At 41.5% G+C, this 17,130-nt stretch overlaps 1 protein-coding gene across 1 annotated transcript in view; it reads left to right on the top strand.

Annotated features, from left to right (window-relative positions):
- Positions 1 to 301: 301 nt before the first annotated feature.
- FRMD4B (FERM domain containing 4B) overlaps positions 302 to 17,130 on the top strand; it is a 341,019-nt gene continuing 324,190 nt past the window's right edge. The window contains exon 1 of the mRNA XM_031953872.1: positions 302 to 655. The gene's annotated coding sequence lies outside the window, so the exon portion shown is untranslated. The remainder of the gene's footprint in view (positions 656 to 17,130) is intronic.

The following is a 17,130-nucleotide window of genomic DNA, read 5'->3' as shown; positions in this document are numbered from 1 at the left end:
GGAGCCCGAGGCTCGCGAGCCGGGCTGTGTTGGATAGAGTCTTTTTACGCTACTACTGCTCTCCTCCCCTCCCTCCCTCCTTCCCCTCTCCTTTGGTCCCCTCCCTCCCTCCCCGATACAATGACTGGACGAGAACAGCGCATCAGCGGAGCCTCATTGGCAGCAGCCGCCCCAGCCGGGGGAGAGGCAGCGGGCGGGGGGAGCTGGGGAGGAAGAGAGAGGGAAGGAAGGAAGGAAGGGAAGGAGGGAGGGAGGGAGGGGGAAGGAAGGAAGGAGAGGAGGGGCAGAGAGGGAGAGTAATAAAGTGCGCTCAGTTGGATCAAAGGGAGGAAGCCCTGGGAGAGGCGAGGCTGCGGCGGCGGCAGGGGCAGGGCGTGATGCGCGCGGCGGCTGGGAGATGCCCAGGGATCCGGCTGCCAGGGAAGCTGGGCAACCTAGAGGCCATCCTCACGTGCTGACTGGGACTGCCGAGGGGAGCGCGGACACCGAGGAGCAGGCGGCTGCCGGAGCAGCCCGACTTGGCTCTCGGGGAGAGGACTTGAAGGTTGGCTCCAGGGGAGCGCCGACGTGCTGGGCTGATGGCAGACAATAAGTAGCGAGCGACAGAGCGAGGGAGCGCCTGTCCCCGAGGGAGCCGAAAGAACCAGAAGCGCAGGTACGTTGGCGGCAATGCCCCTGTTCTCAGCGGGAGAAGATGGGCCAGCCGAGGCTGGCGAGGGGGGCTCCGTCCTGGGGGCCGGACCTCGCGGAGCTCTTGGCCGCGGACTGCGGCGCTCGCTCCGCTGGTCCCCGGGCTTGCGGCCGGCTCCGGGCTGGGGAAGATTCCTCCCTGCACTGCCCACCTCAAGCCCCGCCCCCACCAGCTCTCTCTCCTCGAATCCCCCTCCCACCTCCCTCCTCGCCGCCTGCCCCAGTGCCGCGGGCCGGGGGGGGGGGGGGGGCTGACGGCGGACACCCAGGGAGTCCCCGACCCGCGCCACTCCAACCCTCCCTCCCCACCCTAGTCCTGAGACTTGGAGCTTCGCGTGTAGACAGGATATTGAAGGAGGTTTGGGGGCGTTTGTGATTCTGGCTTTCCGGAGGCGCAGCCGGGATGCGTGTGCTTTGAGGGCCCGCAGGTTAAGCTGCTGGATCTCCGCTCAGTCTTGGGGAGGGGGTGGGGGGGGAGAGAGGTCGATTCTGGGAGCACAGAGACCAGAGCCCCAGACTAGCTGAGGCAGCTCCACTGACACTCAGAGGCGTCTCAGACCGGGGCAACTCTGGAGTTGCGAGGGCGCGCTCGTAATCCTCCCGCCCCCCCCCCCCCCCCCCACAGATCACCGCCCCCCGCCCCGGAGATCACCCCAAACCTTGCACTGTGCGCCCTTCTGCTCATGCTCTTGGATTGCAAGGAACCCCCTGGGTTTTAGGCGAGTGCTCCTGTACTGTACTGTACCCTGCAGGAGCTTCCCATTGGAACCCAGGGAAGGTACCCGCGGAGAGGGCTCCTTTGTGTACTTCCAGATGTTCATCCGCCCTGGAGCTGGGTGGAGTAGGACTCCTCCACATTCTTGCGATCTGTTAGTACTTGTTTAAAAAAAAGAAGAGGGAAAAAAAAAGAGCTAAGACCCAGTCGGCTGAACTTCGTATACATATCCAGCTCTGCCTAAAGTGCTAAGTCCTCAGCGGATGGTGCTGAAAAGTTTGCTGTAGCTCTGGGAGGGCACAAATGACAACTGAGTGATGTCAGTCCTCTCCCGTCCGGAAAGCTGGTTGATCCCTCTGTAGCTTATTGGTAACCTCGAAATTTACCAGCACATAATCCCATAACCCCCTCCCTGAACTCAGTTTTTTATGTAGTATGACAGGTTCTTGACTATCCCAAAGGGAATTGATCCAGGATGATGGACAGCTCCCAAAGAAGGGGACAAGGGAGAAAAAAAATCAGGCAACCTCCTTCCTCCAAATTTCCTCCAAGTTAAAAGTATTAATGCGGATTCATTTTCTTAAATTTAACTATTTGTAAAAAGAGACAAATGAGCTCGTTGCAGTACTTTGCCTTTCTTAGCCTGAAGGGTCTTATCACTTATTCATGATCTATCTCTCCCAGCCTTAATCAAGTGCTTTATTTGTTTAAATTCAGTAATGGAGGGAGAATGTATTTGAACAATATTATGAAGGAAAATAAAGAAATCTTTCTGAAACAATTAAGGGGAGATTAATTTTCCTCTATTCAGCAAGAAAGTTTCCAGGATGAGCTTTTCCCAGGCAGAAAAGAAATGACTAAACTTTCGTATGTTTGAAAACAATCAATTTAATTTCAGCCACACAGCAAAATTTATGGGTTTCTTAAACATTCAAATTACTTGTCTCAAATATAATTATCCCCCAAACAAGTGGGAGGAGTTCACTTAGAGGCCTTCCAAAGTATAAAGGCAGTGAAAGTTTTATTAGTAATTTCATCTGTCACTAACTAGGAGCTATTTTAAGTGGAAAGCAAGGTAAGTGAACACTTGACTTCAAATGCTGGGGTGTGGAGGAGTACATAATTAAGAGGGTTTTATTGGAAGCTAGAAATCTGCCACTTATCTCCTACTAATTTGTTGGGACTCCCATTTCTCAACCCCAAATGAGGGAATTCTATCATTTCAGTCATATCCCACTCTTTCTAACCCCATTAGGGTTTTCTTGGCAAAGACACTAGAGTGATTTGCCATTTCCTTCTCTAGCTCATTTTTACAGATGGGGAAACTGAGGCAAACAGGGTTGTGACTTGTCCCAGGTCACACAACTAGTAATTGTTGGAGGCCAGATCTGAATTTGTGAAGAGTCCTCCTGACTTCAAGGCAGGCACTCTCTCTTCTTTGGCACCTAATTGCCCTTGTAAATGATGGGTGGTAGGGCTTTCTTTCTAAAATTAAGATCCTAGGATCTCAATTAAATGAAGTAGGCAGACTTTGGGCAAGTCACTTAACCCTGCTTGCCTTGTTAGTAAAAATGAGCTGGAAATGGCAAATCAATTCAGCATCTCTGCCAAGAAAACCGCAAAAGAGATCACAAAGAACGAGACATGACTGAAATCGCTGAACGATGACAACAGGAACCATAAGAGATGGAAGAGAACTTGCTGCCTTCCAATCCCTGTATAATATACCTGGCAAGTGCTGGTCCAATCCTGTCTTTGTTTTGAAGACTCAGAATGAGAAGCAACCTCCATTCCACTTACTCTGACCATTAGCAAGTTTTTCTGACATTCAGCCTGATTCCATCTATTTGCAAACTCATAGCACCATTGGGTTAGCCTTAGAAGGGTCCACACAACATCTGGCCGATGAGCTCTAGAAAGGTGAAATCTTTTTTCCTCCTTGGAGCTGAGTGGAAAACAGCGGTAATAAATGACTGAGCAGGTTTACAACCCACATCCTTTGATTCTACTTCATTTTCATGAAGCTACTACTCTGGGACCAAACAGAACATGTCTAATCCCTTCTTCAAGTAACAGCTCTTCAAATACTTGAAGGCAATTAGCATTTCTCCCTTGAGTCTTTTCCTCTCCATATTAAACATCCTCAGTTCTTTTGGCTGCTGCTCATATAGCATGATCTTGAGGCCCTGAGTCCTAGTTATCCTAATTTGGACCTTCTCCAGTTTTATCAGTTTCCCTCCTACGCTACTGAACTCAGTCCTTTAGACTGGTCTGCGCAGGGCTCCGTGTTTGATTTTTGCAGCCCAGATATCATCAAGTTTCTGTACCCTATTAAAGAAATTTTTTTTTTAAAGATAGTTCTGACTGAGTGACAACACCAATAAGCTTGCTACATGGCAAGCTGTTAAAAATCTCTGTGCTATCTTACCCAGCCAGCCACAATTGTCTAGCATTGACTTTCCGTCTGGAAGCTCTGAAATTCCACATGGTTATCTTACAGACATTAGAGACTTAAGTGAATTCTTGAGGTTTAAGTTACAGGTAATTTTTCCTCCTTTGATGAATCCATTACCAAGATCTGATCATATCATCAAGGCAATATTTTTTATACTTTGAGCTATCTCTGGAGTGTGTATGGGGGAAGACAGGGACAGCTCATGAAACTCTTCATATCCAGAAAGTCAAGTAGTTGTTACTCAGTTTGATCCTATGAGTTCTATAGATCTGTTTTTAGATGTGACTTTCTCTTTGTATATTTTAGAAATTGGACTTTAATTTTAAAATTTTCAGGTTCTCATGAGTGTGTGTGTGTGTGTGTGTTTTCCTGTGCTTCAAGTTTGTATATATATATATATATATATATATATATATATATATATATATATATATATAATTTAAGAGTCATTCCAATAATTCAAGTGGCAAAACTTCTCATAATCTTGGCTTCTCCTTCCAAATAACTCCAATCATTTTGTTCATTCTCCACCTCATTCTGAGCTTCATATTAGAGTTTTGGGTTTTTTTTTCTTGTTTTGTTTTTGCTTTTCTGTGGGAGGGTTTTGTTTGTTTGCTTGTTTGTTTGTTTGCTTGCTTTTTTTTTTTTTAATCATTTTTTCACCTTTGACTATAAAATTTGGAGATATCTTGGAAGAATAGACCTGAAGTTTTAAGCTAAATAGATCATTGCTCTAATTGTTCCCATAGGACTTTCTCTAGGAAAATCTTAGTTGCCTCTTTACAGCACTTGGTATCGGCATTCTCTAAATTAGAAGTTCTTGGCTTTTTTTGTGAGTCTTGAACCCATTTGGCAGTCTGGGGAGGTTTGTGGATCCTTTTTTCTTTTGGGTTGGGGGGGGAATGAGGCAATAGGGGTTAAGTGACTTGCTCAGTGTCACACAGCTTAAGTATCAAGTATCTGAGGTCAGATTTTGAACTCAGGTCCACGTATCTCCAGGACTGGCACTCCATTTAGCTACCAACGTATTTCTTTTCAGAATAATGTTTTCATGTGCATGAAATAAAAATACATATTATTATAAAGGAATCCAATTATATTGAATATAGGATTTAAAATGTGTTGGGCTGTTTTTGTTTTTCTTTTAAGTTTGCAGATCCAGATTAAAAATCTTTGCTCTAAGCAAATCTCAAAACTCTTAAGTCAAATTGACAAATTATTGTTTGATCAGATTGATGCTAAAGTTGTGGGGCTCAAAATTCAACATATTGGCAGTGTCCAATATCAAAACAAACTTTGTTAGCTGAGCCCCACACATCCCACATACATGACTCTGGAATCCTTCCTGTTTCAGGTTCACTGTGGGGGTGTTTGGGAAACTCACAAGCCACAAAAGCTGTGATGTCAGGCATCACAGCAAAGTGTCAAGCCCACTCCATCCAAGGGAGTAGGATCCCTGCCTCTTGGGCTGGCTTTGCCGCCCACTGATAAAATGAGCTTAACCTCTTGGGACCTCAGTCCCCTCTTCCATAAAGTGAAGGGGTTGAACTTGGTCTATAGCCTTTTCCATCTCTAAGATTACATGAATTACACAATCACTAACAGATGTAATTCAGTGGGAGAAAAGAAGGAATGAAGTCCAAATGGACCAAAGGCGAGAGAATTTTGGAAAGCCCTAGAAGGGGGAGATACGGAGTGTCCTTTCTGAGATCACCTTCCCAATTCTCAGGCACAGGCTAGTCAGTCTCTGCAAGGTGTCTGATTACTTTTCCTCCAGGTTTCTAGTATTTCTAATTCTGTGGCTCATGAGCCCCCATTCACTGTGTTTTTTTCTAGTGTTTTTTTGTTTCCACTGACTTTCATCTAGTGATTATCTAAAATCTCTCTTGTATATAGATTTTTGTGTGCATAGTTGGTTGCATTAGACTGTGAGTTCTTCAGAACAGGGACTGGTTTTTGCCTTTCTTTGTACCCTCAGCCCTTAGCACAGTGCCTGGAACACAGTAAGTGTTTAATAAGTGTTTATTGACTGACTGATTCTGCTTCCCCTGGTATGAATTAAGGGAGCTAAGTGTCAACATGGATGGAATGCTGGGTTGAAATCAGGAAAGCTCAATTTCCTGAGATCAAATCCAGTTAAGATCACTTAACTAGCTCATTTAACCCTGTTTGCCTCAGCTTCCTCATCTGTCAAATGAATAAAGAAGGAAATGGCAAACCGTTCCAGTATTTTTTGCCAAGAACACATCAAATGGGGTCACAAAGAGTTGGGCATAATTGAACAACAACAATAACAGTATTAATTAACTTTTACACAAGGATATTTACTGAAAAATTATAGCAAGACCCTCCCAAACAAGAGTTCAGTTAGTCATCAAACATTTATTAAGCATTTATTCTGTGCCAGGAACAGTGTTAAATTCTGGAAATACACATAGAAGTAGAAGAGAACCCCAATCCTTAAGGAAATTACTTTCTAATAGAAGAAGGTAATACTAAATAGGGAGCTGAAAAGTGATTGAGAGGTGGTGGTACCTGGTTATATACCTTGGGAAATGAATCAGCAGCACAGTTAGGAGAAGAATAAAGACATCTGCCTGAGTCCCCTTAAATTGGAGAGTCCGAGAGAAATCAGCCAATCAGGAGGTGAGACCACAGGGGCAAAGATCCTTCTAATGTGAGGAGTGAGAGCTGGAGGGCTCCTTTATCTCTGAGTCCACTTATTCCCTGGGAAGATTATATATATAATTTGAGTTCATTCCAATAATTTGAATAGTAAAAAGAAGGGGGACTTTACTTTCTCTCTCCTTGGAGATTCTACCAAATTTATTTCCAGATGTAGATTAGGGAATGATTTAGGAGCAAGTCGTTCCTTCTCTTGCAGGATGTAAAGTCTCCACTAATGCGTTCATCTACTGCTTGTGAATCAAGTAGGTCACTCTTTTCTAGATTCTGCTGCTCTGGTCCCTAGCAGACTCTGCTACCATGGCCAAGCTGATGGTGCAGTAGATAGAGTGCTGGATATGGAGCTGTGGAAGACCAGGGTTCAATTCCACACTTCCAGGCTGTGTGACCTTGGATAAGCCACATAATGTCTGCCTCAGTTTCCCCATCTGTAAGTTGAAGATATATATATATATAAACATCTTCTTCCAAAGGTTGTTGGGAAGATCAAATGAGATCATATTTGCTGTATGCTTAGCACTATGCCTGGAACACAGTAGGTACTTAATAAATGCTTATTCCCTCCCTTCCCCAGGTGCTAGAGTTCTGGTGACTCTCCTGACCTTTTGAGAATTTTAAGGTCACAACCTAGTTTGTCACCACAAAGTCGGCCAGCAGGAAACAGTCAGAAGATATTTCAGGTGTTCCAAGCTAGGTGTTTCTGATGTTGCCTTATTCAAGGCTTACAAGGACTTGAGCAAGATTTTGTCCCTTTGCATGGTTATGCTTTTTTTCCCCCTATGATTTAGTTTATAACAATTTTTTTAAAGTAATGTAATCAAACGTAGCATTATTTTGTGTTATTCCCATCCACATCCTCTCCTTTCCAGTCAAATCAAAATACCATCTGGTCATCAAAATCAGTATTCTATCTCCCTCCTTCGTGGAGATGGAATGGAGCCAGGTCTTGAAGGATGGGTGGAATTCTAATAGATGGAGAGAAGGTTGGGCTGGTTTCAGGCAGGAGGACCAGCACACCGGTGAGAAACGAGGATGACCGCACAGAGAGAATGAATCTCTGAACACAGATCTCTTTAGATCGATCCACATGGCAAGCCAATCTGTACCCTTCAGCAAGTATTAGCAGATTCATTGTCTCAACTGCCCACTTTGATTGCTTGTTTTATAGACACAGAATTGGAGCTCAGAATTGGATGTGTGAAGTCTGTTTATCACTTAATTGTCATTAGGGGAATTCATGAACTTGAGGGCGATGTGTATGGTGGAGACAGACTTTGGGTGAGAAACAGAACATCGGAAAAAGGGTCTATATGTGATGGTGGGGGATGGCAGGCCAGCTGCAGGAATTCCTTGCACACAGAAACGCCTACTGCTTGATATGCCCTTATTGAAGAGGCTTACTACTACAGGAAACACATGTTTGGCTTTCATTGCCTGCCCGACAGGCAGGGATGATGGGTTTCAAGTTAGGGGAGCTACTTCCCAGAAAGTAGATTGGACACCTGGCCAATCCGGGGGAATCACGGATTCTGGAGATCACGGCTCTCTTTGATATTAACTCTGCAAACAAGTAACTATGTTCATGGTTCTTCAGTATCTCTAATTGTAAAAAAAAATTATGCCATGGCAAATATTGTCAGAAAATGCATGCGCCATCCTTTCTGCTTGATGCTGGACGATGAGGCAGTTTAGTGAAGTGAGTAGAGCACTGAATTTATAGTTGACAACATCTGGGTTCGTCTCACCTCTGTTACTTTCTGGCAACGTGCTTGTGACAGAGTCATTCCCAATTCTTCCATTTCACTGTCGGCTGTCATGTCTGGAGTGCCCTCCCTCATCTACTTCTCCTGAGAACCCCAACTTCTTTCAAGTTCCCCTAAAACCTGACCTTCTGCCAGAGCCTTTCCAAGGCCTCATAATGCAAGTTCCCTCTAGGATTGCCTCCAAGTTACCCTGAATCCAGACCTTGATTGTACACACTTGTTTCCATGTTGTCCCTCTTTTTACATTGTGAGCTCCTTGAAGGCAGGAATTACCTTTTGCCTTTCTTTAAATCTCCAGTGCTTAGCACACATGAGGTGCTAAAGAAATGCTTGTTGATTTGACTCAAATTGGCTTAAGTTACCTTGTCTGTAAAACTGACCATGTTGTTGAATTATTTCAATCATATTTGACTCTTTGTGACCCTATTAGCATTTTCTTGGCAAAAATACTAGAGTAGCTTGTTATTTCTTTTTCCAGTACATTTTACAAATGAGGAAACTGAGGCAGACAGGATTAAGTGACTTGCTGTGTGACTCACACAGCGAGTAAGTATTTGAGGTCAGATTTAAATTCAGCTCCTCCTAATTCCAAGCCAGTACTTTCTCCACCCAACTGCCCCCACTGCACAATCTCAAAACCCAAAATAACATCTTCAAGGGGTTGTTGTGAAGTTCTAAATAAGATACTGCATAATAATTATAATTAACATTTATAGTATACTTTAGGGCTTATAAAGTGCTTACCTTATCTCATCTGATTCTCACAACAATCCTAGGAGGTAGTTTCTATTATTGCCCCCATTTTATAGGTGAGAAAATTGAGGCTAGAAGTTAAATGAAGGACAAATGAATATCAAATAGCTAATAAATACAGGGTTCAAACCCAGGGCTTCCTGACTAACTACTTTTGTCCATTGCTGTATTTAATTATCAAATCCTTTGCAATTATATAAGTGTAATTTTTCATTAATGGATGGGGTTATTTGGAGTCCTATTCTTTGTGCATTCTATATACTAGATCGTAACCAAATGTTGGTCCCCTAGGCATATAAATAAGACATAGTCTGCTTACTGCTAGTAACTCTTCTAGGGGAGGGGGAGAGATGACCTTACAGAAAACAATATTTCCCACAGAACATTGCTAGGAAGTGGACAGGAAGTGGCCATGGAGGCCATGTGGTGAGACATATGGGACTCAGAATGGCCCTCCTGACAGATACTCACTTTTTGATTTTCCCGGGCACCTCACTTAACCTCTCTGTGGTCAACTCTTAGACTAGAAGGTGCAGAGAAAATGCTGAACTGCTTTAGTCAAAGATATTCTTTTTATCTGTGAAATCACACATCTAATTCCTGGCCATTTAGGATATGCCTCCCGGAATGTCAAGGGTTCTTAGCCATCTAATTTGCAGGGAAGCAATTGAATAAAGTATATAATGTGATTGGAAGTTCCTTGATGATATTATTTTGAAATAATAGGTTTGGGACTAAGATACCTTAAAGATCACTTAGTCTGACTCCCCCAATTTTCCAGAGGAGAGAACCAAGGGTAGAAGTTAAATGGCTTACTCAAAGTCATGTACCTCTTTATTTTTTTTTTTTGGGGGGGGGGAAGACAATTAGGTTTAAGTGACTTGTCCAGGATCATGTAGCTAGTAAGTATTTGAATTCAGGTCCAGGGCCAGTGTTCTATTCACTGTGCCATCTACCTTCCTCTTCAAAGACATTTACTACAATTGCTAGATAGATTTATGATTCGAATGATAAGGGTACCCCTTTCATTAATGCAGACCACAACCCATCATCCCCTGGGACACCCTTCTATATTCTCCTGTAGATTCTCAAGAGAGTTCCTCCAGTATACAGGGGTGCTTTCCTCTAGTTATCTCGATATGTCAATGGATTCCAGGGGAGAATGTGGACTGCCCACCCATTATCCTTCTCTCTATTTCCATGAGTGACGCCTTCTTTTCTAGGGTAACAAAGCTAATGCAGCTAGGATTTAAACTAAGAGTTCTCTGAATCCAAACCCCATTTTCTATCCCACCAATAATTATGGGCTCTTGCTGTAGCCCACTTTTATTTCTGTCTTCCTGAGAACCAATTAACTAGTGGAAGAACAGAAGTTACAGTGAAATCCCAAAGGGGAAAATGACTAAGTTAATGTTTTTTTTTTAATTTTCATAATTCCTTATTTCATATCCATCCCCCAAAATGGCACCTCAGAGCCATCCACAGCAATGGACCAACAAGCTAATGGGCTCCTTCCAGATGGCAGCCTTGGCGAAGAATGCACAGGGTTTTATGGACATGGGGAAAGAAGTTTTGTAAATTTCTTTCTGTATAAAAAGCCCGTCTCCCAAAGGGGGTAGAACAAATGTTTTTTATTCATTTTACACATCAGGAAATTGAGGCTTAGAGATATCAGCCTTGGGTCCAACATCTAGTCTGTGTCAGGTAGGGATTCAGACTGGTCTGCTAATGACCAATACAGCATTCTTCCAATGGGGCCAGGCCCGCCTCATGGCAAAATGATTCAGAGCTGGAGCAATAAGCATTGGATTATTTATCAAAGGCCGTTGAGGAAACAGCTTCACCAACGACAGGGTAGCTGGAAAGCCATTTATTAAAAATAAACAAGCTCTGTTCTCTGGTCTTTGCAAACTAAATAAAGCCCTTCCTCATTTAGATGGTCCTTCCGAAAACACCACTGGAGAGCTTCCATTCCATGGGGGCTGATTGCAAACGACAGCTTGAGGGAGTCAGGGGAGGGGGTCGGACAAAGGAGGGGGTCGAGTTGGTGATTTTCCAGGCAGCCTCTGATGCACCTGACTGGGCCAGGCCTATGAACTCCACCAGAGTGGGGGAGCAGAGTGGACCAGATGTGACCTGAATGAGAAGATCTTTGGGAGCCTGAGCTGACTTAGGCTTGTAGACTATGAACTGGAAGGAAACTGAAAAATCATGAAGGACCGTGTTCTCTCCTTTCTTCATTTTACAGAGAAGGAAACTGAGACTCGGAGAGAAACAGCTGCTCAGCAGCCAAGCTAAAAAATCAAAGCTGGGTGTTCCAGTTCTGCATCCCATGTACTTCTCTCTGCATCACTTCTTAGTTCTTTTCCTAGGAATTCAATAAATTGTTTCTGCAGTTTCAGGTCATAAGGTAATATAATCTGGAAAGATCATCTAAGTTGGGCATTCTCAATATATTTATCTGTGAATGTCAAAAAACAAAACAAACCCTCCTCCCATTTTGATAGTTATAATTCAACAGGATTGATTTCATTTTATAATCATAATATATTATATATTATATATTTATTAATATTAATATTTAAACATTTATATAAATTTATATATTTGTATATATAAATATTTATATGTAAAATAAATAAATCTGTATGTCAATCTAGATATATATTTAAATATAAAATATTTTATATACTAATATATAAATATTTATACATATTTATATATTAATATACAAAATAAATATATTATGTATTTAAAAACATTGTCTTGAAGGCATTCATAGATTTCATCAAACTAACACAATAGTTCATGTGGGTGTGTACATTGTTAACTGATAAATTTTTGTGTATTTACCTTGAAAATTGGCAAATAGAAAATCAGGGCTTCATTCATTGTTTTGTCAATTATCTGGACTTGAGAAAATTTTAATCATTTTAGTAATACAGATGTGGCATAAAAGTGTGTCCTAAGGATGTTCTTCCACATATCCCAAATCCAGATGTTAAACATTAGAAATCTTAATCTAAATTGATCCTCCTATTTTTACAGATGAAGAAATTTGAGTCCAGAAAGGGACATAGTGACAGAGACAGGGCCTAGACCAAGGTCCTCTGCCTCTCAATCCAGTCTCTTTCCTTTGGATCACATCTTTCAATTGTAGGCTATAGTGCTTCAGTTATATGGCTTTGGAGATAAGATAAGAAATGTGAAACAGTCTGGCCAGTTCTTAATGCTGGCTGGGGAGCCTGGAGAGATGGGTTCCAGGCCTTTTTCTATATCTCTGTGAGTTGGGGCAAATGGTTTCCTGAAAGTTTGGTTTCCTATGTTTTTATGGAATATTCTCACTCTGTGGTGCTATGACCCTGACAAATTTGGATTGAATTCAGCAAACATTTATTAGAATCCTATCATGGGTACTGAAAATACAATGATAAAAATGAACAGTTCTAGCCTTCAAGAAGCTTATGTTCTTTTAGAGGTAGTAGCAGGGAGTGGATACAATGTAGATACAGTTCCACAAAGTAATTTCAAAATGAAAAGAACTCTAATACCTGGGGCGATGAAGCAAGGCTCCATACGGAATGGGGCATCCCATCTGGGCTTTGAAGGAAATTATACAGCATTGCAGTGCATCCAGATGTAGCTGAATTAAGCGTCTGATTAATATCCTCAATTAGATTTTTTTATGTTGGATTTCTGTTGTACAGTCACATTGTTGTTCATTTGTTTTTCATTCATGTCTGGCTCTTTGTGACTTAAACTCTTCAAGCAGCCTCAGTTTCCTCATCTCTCAAACTGGACCTTGTTATTGAGTCTTTTCAGTCTTGTCCAACTCTTCATGACCCCACTTGGAGTTTTTTTTTTGTTTTTTTTGTTTTGTTTTGTTTTTTTTGGCAAAGATACTGGAGAGATTTGCCATTTTTTCCCCTCCAGCTCTCCATTTAGAAAGGATGAACCTGGGACAAAGAGTTAAGTGACTTGCTCAGGATCAAACAGCTAGGAAGTATGTGAGGTCACATTTGAACTCAGAAGTCTTCCTGATTCCAGCCTTAGAGTTCTATGCCCCCTGTCTGCCCATAGTCATAAGTATGACTCAATAAAATAGCCTTTATATGCAATTTAAATTATGCGGATAAGGGGAATATATTTGTTACAGAATAAGTCTTTATCAAGACCAGGGGAACAATAAAAGACATTGTGGTGTGGTGGTTAGAGACGGGTCTCAGAGCCGGAAACCCCATGTTTAAGAGAAAGACTTCTGACAGATATTGTCTGTGGACCCCAGACATCCCACATAAGCTCTTGTGGTCTCAGTTTCCTCAATTGTAAAATGAAGGGATTATAATTCACCTCTGAGGTCCCTTTTAGCATGAAATCCATCACCCTAAAGGTCATAGGCAATTTCCTTTAACCTCTCAACGTCCCAGACAACTCTCTAAGACTCTTAAGTTGTCAATTGGAATTGGTGGGGAAAATTTACACACCAGGAGTTTCCCATGTCAATGAAATTGCATGTTCAGACCAATCTTTCCCCCCTCATGGCTCCCAGCTCCTCTTTCCACTGCATTCTCCACAAAAGTCCTCTTAAACCACTCTGGATATTTTGAATCATTATAACCAAGAAAGATAAAGAGATGGTCAGAATAAGCTGATTGAAAAGAGGCAGTATTGGCCATCTTTGAATCTTCAGTCTCATATATATTCAGACTTTCGACAAACTAAATCAATCCATGTGTCCCAAGATGGGTCCACAAGTAACCACATCCCATGAGTCTATAAACATTTAATCAAGAACAGGCCATAGTAATTTACTTCAACTGAATTAAATTGGTTCAATTTGTATTTTTTAAATGGAGACAAATGTGAGCCTTACATATGTATTCTATATCTTAGCAGCACTTAAACCATAGGCCATTTGCTCAAAAGGGGTCAGAAGTTTGGTTCCACAGAATTAAGTGTTAGAATTCAGGTTTTCAATGAACCAGCTGGCTTGTTTTGGGTGGGAAAGAAAAGGAAGAGCTTTTGACTTATGGGTCATTTTTATATTTAATTTTTACTGATAGATGAGCCAGACAGTTGGATTCATCCTAACTCATTGTCCCTGATTTTAACTTAATACACTTTGTAACTCCAAACAGGAAGCCAACTGGCAAACTTTAATACATATAATATCACATGCCCAGTGGGGCAGGCAGTATAAAGATTCCTTGGGATCTTAGAAAAGAATCTAAGGGAAAAGGATTAGTGACTGAAATACAGAACTAAATGGTTTTGATTGCTTCTTGGAAATAAACTGTCACCAGGTCTTTCTTCTACAGGAAAATGCCAGTTATTTGGCAGTGTTAGGGAAAAAAGACACTCACAAAAGTGAATTTTCATAGTTATCTGGAGTTTCCCTTTTTAAATGTGAAATTTTTAAAAAATTTTTACCTTTTAATTGAGAAATGAAAATGTTCCTCGTGGGTGTTACAATAGTTTTTTACCCCCTCAAACAATGAAAATTGGACATAATCTACCTTTTTCTTGGTGACTCCAAGGTCTTCTTTGTAATAATCATTCCTCTTTTCTCTTCTAATTTATTTTGGGAGTCAATGAAATGTCTAGGAATATTTATTTTTGCAATAAATGACCTTTAAGAGTGCAATAAACTAAAAGATGTTGGAACTTAGAGATCCTCTAGAGTAGGGCTTTTAAAACTTTTTTTTCCACTCATGGCCCCTTTTTATCTGAGAAATTTTTACTCAACCCCAGGTACATAAGTATATAAAATAGATATACAAATAGATAAATCATAATTTCATGACCCCCACATTCAGTTATATAACCCCACATGGAATGACAGCCCACACTTTTAAGAAGCCAGGGATTCTTAACCTTTTTTGTGTGAATTGGTCTCCCTTGAGAGTAGCCAATGGATCTCTGTTCAGAATCATATTTTAAAATGAACAAAATGCATAGGGTTGCAAAGGAAACAAATTATACTGAAATATGGTTATTCAAATATTAAAAATCCAAGTTTCAGATTCCCTGAAATCTACGCCTGGGGACTCCATGGATGCTAGGTTAAGAGGCACTAGCCAGGCCATCCTGTTAGGACTAAAGAGCAGTTGACCAGGGACAGGTTGAAGGGTAGCCATGTTTCCAGTGACTCTAACAGAGGTACCAGTTTTCCTACTTCTCTGAAACTGATCTAAAGGATGCACATAAAACCAGAGGATGGCTCAACCTTTGGTTGATGTTCCTCATGCTATGGCCTTTGGTTAATACTGCAAAGATGAGTGTTTGGGAGAAATAGAGAGCTCTATTATAAGGCTCCAGGAAGCCTAACTGCCATAGTGCTTCCCCGTCTCTTTATTTGCATGCTCCCAGCCACTGCTGGAAAAATCTTGTGGATTGACTTATTTCTAAGATCTCAAGCTCTGAGGATATACTAGTGGGACAGTCAGTGATGTCACCTTGTCCCCAGATCACGACAACTTCATTTCCTTGACATCCTCTTAGGAGCTGCTCCTTTTTCTCAGAGGCTTTCCCATGGTAGAAGTGACTTGTAAGGGTCCTAAGACAACACAATTGTCTACTCACTCCCGTAATTCTAAAGGATTACTTCTTTTTAATTAGTTCTAAAGGATGCGTCTTAACCTGCATTGTCAGGGACACCTTTTGATATTCAGTGAAACCTTTTCAGAATAATGCTTTTAAATACATAAGATAAACTAGCTAAGTACAAAAGGAACCAGTTTGTACTATTGTACTATTTTTTCTTTCTTTCCTTCTTTCCTTCCTTCCTTCCTTCCTTCCTTCCTTCCTTCCTTCCTTCCTTCCTTCCTTCCTTCGTCCCAGGTTAAGAAACTCTGGTCTAGAGAGTGGGATAGGATGGATGAAAAGACAGCTCCATAATGTAGAGAGGTTGATTTCTTTGGTATATGAGATAGAAACCTCCTGTACAAGAGCCAAATTGAAGAGAGCATTGGGCCAGGAGTCAGGAAAATTGAGTTCAGATCTGCTCTCAGATACTTACTGTCTGGCCCTGAACAAAACATTAAATATCTGTTTGCCTCATTTTTTCTAATCTGTAAATGGGGATAATAGTACCCAACTGCCAGGGTTGTTTTGAGGATCAAAGAAGATAGCAATTATAAAGAGCTTGGCACAGTGCCTGGCCCATAGTAAGCACTCCCATGATTTTTTCCTAGTATATCAGAAACATTATATTAATGAAATTGTGACATTTGCAAATGAGAAGGAAAATGAGGGATTATCTAGTTCAATGTGCTTATTTTACAGATGAGAATTCTGAGATCCAGAGCTGGAAAATGACTTGTATAGTCAGAGGAGGAGTAAAGATAGGACCAGAAACCAGATTTCCTGACTTCCAGACCAGTGTTCTTTCCTCCCTCCCCCACGCTCCCTTTCTGCTCTACAGAATGAGCTGTGTAATACAGAAATATATAATCACTAAACTGATCTGACATCTCTAAAATGGAAAGCCTAATTGATGACTGTAAAAAGCCTGAAATAGACCCAGATCAGGAATTTTTAAAATTCATTAAAAGCCAGTCAGCAACCATATTTCTAACTGGGTGAACTAATGTGCCAATGGGCCAAAGCCAGGCTTTGATAGCAGGGATGAATATTCCAACACTGGGAAGAAAAGGCACTGAGAAAGTTCCTAGACATGATGGAGATGCTCTAGAGAATAGGGTGCTGGCGGCCAAGGCTTCAGAAGTCATAGCTCTCCGTAGAGTTAGATGCATCCCAGAGGAGAAGAGGGAATTCTGGATTTGGGGTCAGAAGAATTCTAGCTGAGTGAGTTTGGGAAAACTTAAATTAACAAACACCCAAGAACTTCCCACTATAAACTGGTCACTGGGTATATAAATTCAGTATCTTACATTTTAATGGAAGAGAGGGTGGGGATATGAACTCAGTTTATAATAATAATGCATTATTAATGAATAATTTCTACACCCAAAATTTAATAATACAAACTAATTTTAGGAAGAAAAAGGGGGATCTTATGGATGGATTCCCAGAGAAGAGAGCAATTAGTTGAGCAGTGAAATAGATGG

The sequence above is a fragment of the Sarcophilus harrisii genome, chromosome 1 (genome assembly GCF_902635505.1).
Source record: "Sarcophilus harrisii chromosome 1, mSarHar1.11, whole genome shotgun sequence".
In the NCBI taxonomy this organism is placed as follows: domain Eukaryota; kingdom Metazoa; phylum Chordata; class Mammalia; order Dasyuromorphia; family Dasyuridae; genus Sarcophilus; species Sarcophilus harrisii.
The sequence above is the reverse complement of the archived record's forward strand: the minus strand, read 5'-3'. Positions and strand labels throughout refer to the sequence as shown.